At 35.7% G+C, this 6,582-nt stretch overlaps 1 long non-coding RNA gene across 1 annotated transcript; it reads left to right on the forward strand.

The window, feature by feature from the left end:
* Positions 1-5,416: 5,416 nt before the first annotated feature.
* On the forward strand, positions 5,417-6,188 carry LOC149169991 (uncharacterized). The gene is made up of 2 exons (XR_016259438.1): positions 5,417-5,695; positions 5,809-6,188. It is a non-coding gene; the product is annotated as an uncharacterized LOC149169991 (long non-coding RNA).
* Positions 6,189-6,582: the final 394 nt, after the last annotated feature.

Genomic DNA, 6,582 nt, shown 5'->3' on the forward strand with positions numbered 1-6,582 from the left:
TGAAGAATATGAGGAATAACTCTGTTATGAAGGAAGAATTCATGTGTTACCAGTTGTGAGGAAGCTCAACTCATTGAACATGATAGATGAACCTTTTAATAATAATTAACGAGATGTATAAAGGTTGAAGTTTGATATGATGTGATGCTATTAAGAGCTAATAATTTAGCTCCGTAAAATATTTGACATCCCGGAAGGTTGAATCCTAGGAATTATTTAACATTAGAAAGGGGCCTTGTAGCTACAACTATATCTCCATGTAAGAACAAGTATATGATGTATGAGCCCAGCTAAGGATTATGATGATGTCTCCCTGATTGAGAGAGAGGAAGAAAACTCCTCTATTTTTTGAGGAGGAGTAATGATCTCCTCCCTAGTTGAAAAAGATTGATGATGGACACCATACTCTCCATATGTGTCATGCACTAGGCCATGATTAATTGCCACATGTCTAGTTTATGTCACTGGGAGGGAGAATAGAAGATTGGATAAGAATCTAGTAATCGTTACTCCTTGAGGATTGGGAATCCAAGATAGGAAGTAGTCCCAAGGAATAACACTCTTTGAGGATCTGACAGGGTATCCAAGGTAATAGTGGTCAATCGGGACAAAAAATTATTTAAGGATTGGGAACCCAAGATAAAAATAGTCCTGGAAGGACATACCTTGTGAACATTCAAATGGGGTATGTGCCTTGAGAGGCTATGATGGTGTCCATGTGTATGCCTCCCAACATTATGCTCTAATACTGTGGAGAGTTAGAGCTTGTTAGTTAAGGCCTTTCTATGTTTCTATTTGACAATCTTGATTATGATGTTGATGCTTAAAGATGTCTTATCAATCTGACTCTTCTTATGATAATATTTCAATTTCATAAGTATCCTTGTACCGATTATGTAATTATGAATACCTCCCTAGTTAAGAGGGAGTGTTGGAAAATGTCACTAGGTTCAGCCTTCATAATGATCTTTGTACTTATGTCATTGTATATTTTATGTACAAGAAAAAATAAGCAAAAGAAGAAAAAACAATTAATATTATTATTTTTTATTAGTTAAGAATGTTCATCACATTTCTAGGATTTGTTGAATTAAAATCCTAATTGGACTTCTTGTAAAGGAAAAGAGAAAAGATGTAATTTTGGGTCAAAAATGCCTCTAGATGTCAAGTTGACCCTACCCCAAAGGGAATGAATATTCAAACCTCTCTGGACAATATAAGTAGAGGGTCATATGAGCTCATTTGGACACATACAATTTGCTTGATTGGCTCTGAAATTTCGTAGAAGAAGGAGGGTCGAAGTCTGAAATTGAAGAAGGGTTTTTGGAAGTTCTTCCTTATCATATCTCTTGTTGAATATTTGTTGTTGGTCTCTTTCTATTGATGATTCTTTTGTGTAGAAGGAGAATTTGACTTGGAATTTAGAATGTTGAAGTCTTGTTTTGGGTTTTTCCGGAGGGGTTTTGCCCTGTCTTGGAGCCTATATCTTCTATTCATTATTTTTCTTGTGATCTTCATGTTTACGTTTTGGAATTTGTTTGATGAAATACCATAATAAATATTAGTAAAAGGTCAACAAACTTCATAAAAAAATATCAAGGAAAGAGAAATCTAATCTAAATCGTAAGCCTTTTGATTTTTCAACAATATGGGTGATTGGGGGATGTTAGAAGAAAACATCTCTCTCTTATAGAAAAAATCATAAATCCATTAGTTTGTCTTGAAGAGACCGTTGTCTTTCCCATGCAAGGCCCAGAGGATATTCAATTAATATGCATTAATTGCATTATAACATGTTTCCTATTTCCTCATTATATATTTACCTTCCCATAAATCTTTCTTTTGCTTATGATTGCTTCCATAGTTTTTTTTTCATTTTTTTTCCACATGTGTTAGTCTTTTGCAAGATATTTGATCATTCAAATATTCTCCATCCATATGATTCTTGTATCCCCATATATGTGCTCTTCCTTGTGCATCTTTAAATTCCACTATTATCTATCTCAACAAGTTTAGTGATTGAATGCTTAAACAACAAAGTAATATATTGATATTAAAAACTACAACATAGACCTAGTAGCAAACCAAAAAAGTATATTGCACACATGGGAAAAAAATAATTATGTCTATCACAATGCCAAAGGGTTAATTGTTGCATATATCTTGAACTATAAAAAATATTAGTAGAAAAGCACAAATGTTCTTAGGGAAAATCTAGTGTTTCACCTTCTTTTATCTTGGACCTAAAATTCAACCTAACAATTGATATATTGATCTTCATGAATACAACATAGCTCTAGAAACAAACCATAAATGTGGGCAAAACACGCAAAAAGGAACTTTTATCTAATACAATGCCAAATATTTAATTGTATCCCATACCTAATTTCTAATGTATCCATATCATAAAATGAAAAGTTTGAACTCTATAAACTAACGATGAAAATTAAGAGTAGAACACTGGCATAATAAAACAAGTGTGAAAGGATTAAAAAAAATTGAGGAAAAAGATAGAAGTACATTTTAAGGTGTTAAAGATCTGTTCATGGGAATGTGGTGACAGTGGCACGATTACATAAAGGGGTGTATCATATTTTATACATATATACATACATAACGCAAAAACAATAAAATCATAGTATTCACCACATCTCATCAAGTCTCGATATCAAGATTGATAGTAATATAATATTAAATGGAAAGAGTCAACATTGAGTAATAGGGAGTATTATCCTAAGATGAGAACTTACGTTTTCAATTTTTACAATACTACAAATTAATTGAGAATTCAATTCAAAAGATGTTATACCAAGACATTTAAAACAATACCAGATTTCTCATCAAAGCCATGATACAATGCCATGAAAGATGGCATCCTTATTGTCCACATCCTCTACATACTTCCTTAAGATGCTCTCTGTGTTTTGGAACATTTATGAGGGCTTCAAATCATAGACAACAAGAGAATCCAATCTAGTTGAATCTCCTAATCGACATGCCATATTCATTGGTTTCATTTACTCAAAGGACCTTTTTGTACCATAACTCTTCTCGAGAATCAGCTTAAGAGTATGATTTGTATAGAGTCAAGAGGAACATTTAACTTTAACAAATTTTACCAAGCCACAAACAAAGGACCCACAAATGGAGACATTGTCTATGATTAAGTGTGCAAGTTAATCCTTGATCTAGAAACTATTAAGTGAATAGAGCTTCATTCTTGCTCTCATAGTAGTTTTCTGCCATGAGAACCCACTAAGGGTAGATGGATGTTGAATTATTAACATTAATATATAGGTGTGTATCATCAATGTCAACACTTCTATTGCCCGATATTGTTGAATAAGAAGGAATTGACCTCTTTGGCTAGCAGGTCACAACATTCATTATCAAAATGGCAATATCTCCTATTGATAGAATCAATCTTTCTTCTTCCCTTCGCCAGTCAAACTAGGTGTTTCTTGATTATGAGAAACAATGAGCAACTTAGCATCTTGGAAGATATTTAGGAGGGAAGATCCGAGAAGGAAATTGGGAAGAGTTTGAGCTTTGTGTCGATGTGAAAAAGAAAACCTAAAGTATACTTTATGCAAAAGGTTCACTTTTGATGTTTAGTCGTAAAAGGTGGCTACATCGTCCATTGGATGGGGCATATTTCCACATCCTACAATCCCAACCCTACCCTCCAAATTGGTAGTTTATGATAACAACATCTAAGAGAAAACTCATAGTCCTTATGAGAGGAGAAAACTGACATAGAATAACTCATAGTGCTCATCAGAGGAGAAAATTGACAGTGTGAGGGCTCTTTGATTATTTTAATTTGGTTCAATCATTTAACGTCTTAGAAGATATTTAGGAGGGATGTTCCAGAAATGAAATTGGGAAGAGCTTGAGCTTTGCATTGATGTGAGAAAGCAAATCTAATGTATACTTTATGCAAAAGGGTTTGCTTTTGTTGTTTAGTTGTAAAAAGTGGCTACATCCTCCATTGGATGGAGCATCTTTCCACATCTTGCAACCCCAACCCTCTCTTCTACATTGGCAGCCTGTGATAGCAACATCCAAGAGATAACTCATAGTGCTTATTAGAGGAGAAAACTGAAATAGGATAACTCGTAATGCTTATCAAAGGAAAAACTGACATAAGTTATGGCAAGGGTTAAGGCTCTTTGATTATTTTAATTACGTTCATTATTTAATTCCTAAATTCAGATAATTAGGATATTAAAATGCCATTGTAATGATATGAAAAAAAGGTTTTTGACCCTTCTTCTATATTTACATGCTCCTATTTAAAAAAAAAAATTAAAATTTTAACCAACATTATAATAGATTCTATTTTTAATTGAATGACATGGATTGTGCTTTTTATTACTATTTTTGCTTGAGTGACATGGATTGTGCTTTTATTGAGATGACATGGATAGTGCTTTTGTTACATTTTTGCTTAGATGACACGGATAGTGCTTTTATTACCATTTTTGGTTAGATGACACGGATAGTGCTTTTGTTGTCTAGCTGTGGAAAACGCTGGAGCAAATAGAATTGGCATCAACATGTACGAGATAACCAGCGCTGCAATCCCAACCCTCCACCCTCCTCTCTTAGTAAAATTGGCTGTCTGTGATAGCAAAGTGCGAAAGATAAACGGTGCTTCTTATTAAACGGGTTATCTCAACGGTTAAAGTTCTTGATTGCTTTAATTCGATTTAATTTTTGGATTCATATTGGCATTGGCATTGTTGTGCCTCTCCTCCTCCTCTCAGAGTTTCTGCATTGTGTGGTCTAGTCTCGTGTGTGTATGAATGTGGTCTGGTCTCCGTTCTTATGTATGTTTCTGTCATCTATTTGTTGTGTCTGTCTGTGTGGTATGGTTGTATTCTCCGAGGGCTGGAGGCAGAGGCGTGCTTGTGTTCTCTGAGAGGCAGAGGCAGAGGTAGCCTATCAATTATTGAATCAAGACAACTCTGCCCAGGGATCACAGTTAAATGAGGCATCCGAACTCTGCCCAGGGATCACTGTTGACAGAGGCGTCGGACTGACTCGATCACAGGTAAATGAGGCATTCTGGTAAAAAAAAATTAATATGGATCACTCTGGTTATGGGTTGTGGGTTGCAAATTAGGTGAATGAGAGAGGAATGGATTTGATTTTAGAAATTTAATTTCTGTAAATTGATGTTCAGAGTTGTCTGTTTTTCTGGAGGAGAAATTCCTGAGAGCCTGCGGTTTCTTGGTGATCCTCTGCATCCATGGTGAGCGGTTTCTTGATTTTTTAATTTAGATCCTCTGAATCCATGTTTTTCGGTTTCTTAAATTAAATCTTGTGCATCCATGCTGAGGCGGTTTCATATTCATATTCCATAGGAATGCTATTACAGTTCGCTGTGTCCATATTTAGAGTTCCCAACTTCCTCAAAGAGTCAAAAAACGAGAAAACTTATTTCCCTCAAGTTTGTTTCGTTGGGTGCCTATCATTCCAACAGAGCAAATCTTTCTCGAATGGACAATCAAAAAGAGAGCCCTGCGTATAATGACGACTAGGATCAACAATATTAGGAACGCCACTCATCCAGATAATATGGACTTCTCCTTTAGTGCAATTGAGAAGATCTTCCAGGACGTGGACAGTATCGGGAACAGCAAGCCAGAGCGCCTCGCTGTGCCAGAGTATCTGATCCTCTGCATCAATGGTGAGGCGGTTTCTTGGTTTTTAAAATTAAATCCTCTGAATCCACATTTCTTGGTTTTTTTAATTAAATCCTTTAAATCCATGCTGAGGCGGTTTCCTTGGTTTTTAAATTAGATCATCTGCATCCATGATGAGGCGGCAACATAGATCCATGGTTCCACAGAAAACGAGAGAAACCCAGCCTTCCAAATTCACTGTTGAATATGGATGGCCGGCGTCGAAGGGCTTTTGAGGAGAAATTCCTGAGATCCTGCTGTAAAGTGAAGATGTTAAAAGATTGAGTTGGAGGGCGTATACGGTGCATAGTGTTGGTGCTTGCTCCAGAATGGGTTTCTCCGTTGTGGTATCCGGTAGTGGAATCACGGTTGGGCGACCATTTTCTCCCAATACAGCGGCCATTCTCTCAGATTATTCCTGTTACGTAGACATTGAATCTAAGGGCAAAGAAAAAGGGATTGAGCAACGCCGTAAGCCTTGCAAATATGATGTCTCCCTCAGAGGTAAGCATTTACTTACTTGACGGACTATGGTAATTGTTGGGTGTCATTGTCGATTGCACCAAGGAGAATAGGGGATTTTATCAGAAACGCATACATACATGTGTGATAAAGAGAATGTTCAGATTTCACTGTACTTTCTTGTAAGATAATTCATTCATTTATAATTTATAGTCATCGCTGTCATGATGTCATGATTCTGATAATAAATTTATGTATTGCTGTGAAAGAAACATTGGTTTTCCTCTCCAAGATTCCAAAATGGTCAAACTCCATTTTGCACTGCGAATGATATTTGCATTTAATTGATTATATCTTTTAACGATGTTTGCATTTAATTGGTTATATTCGGGGAGTACGATGACTTAGGTTCTGTCTCAAAACATCCTTG

The sequence above is a fragment of the Pinus tabuliformis genome, chromosome 4_2 (assembly GCF_031772625.1).
Source record: "Pinus tabuliformis cultivar Carrire ecotype Pingquan chromosome 4_2, CPIR1, whole genome shotgun sequence".
Classification (NCBI taxonomy): domain Eukaryota; kingdom Viridiplantae; phylum Streptophyta; class Pinopsida; order Pinales; family Pinaceae; genus Pinus; species Pinus tabuliformis.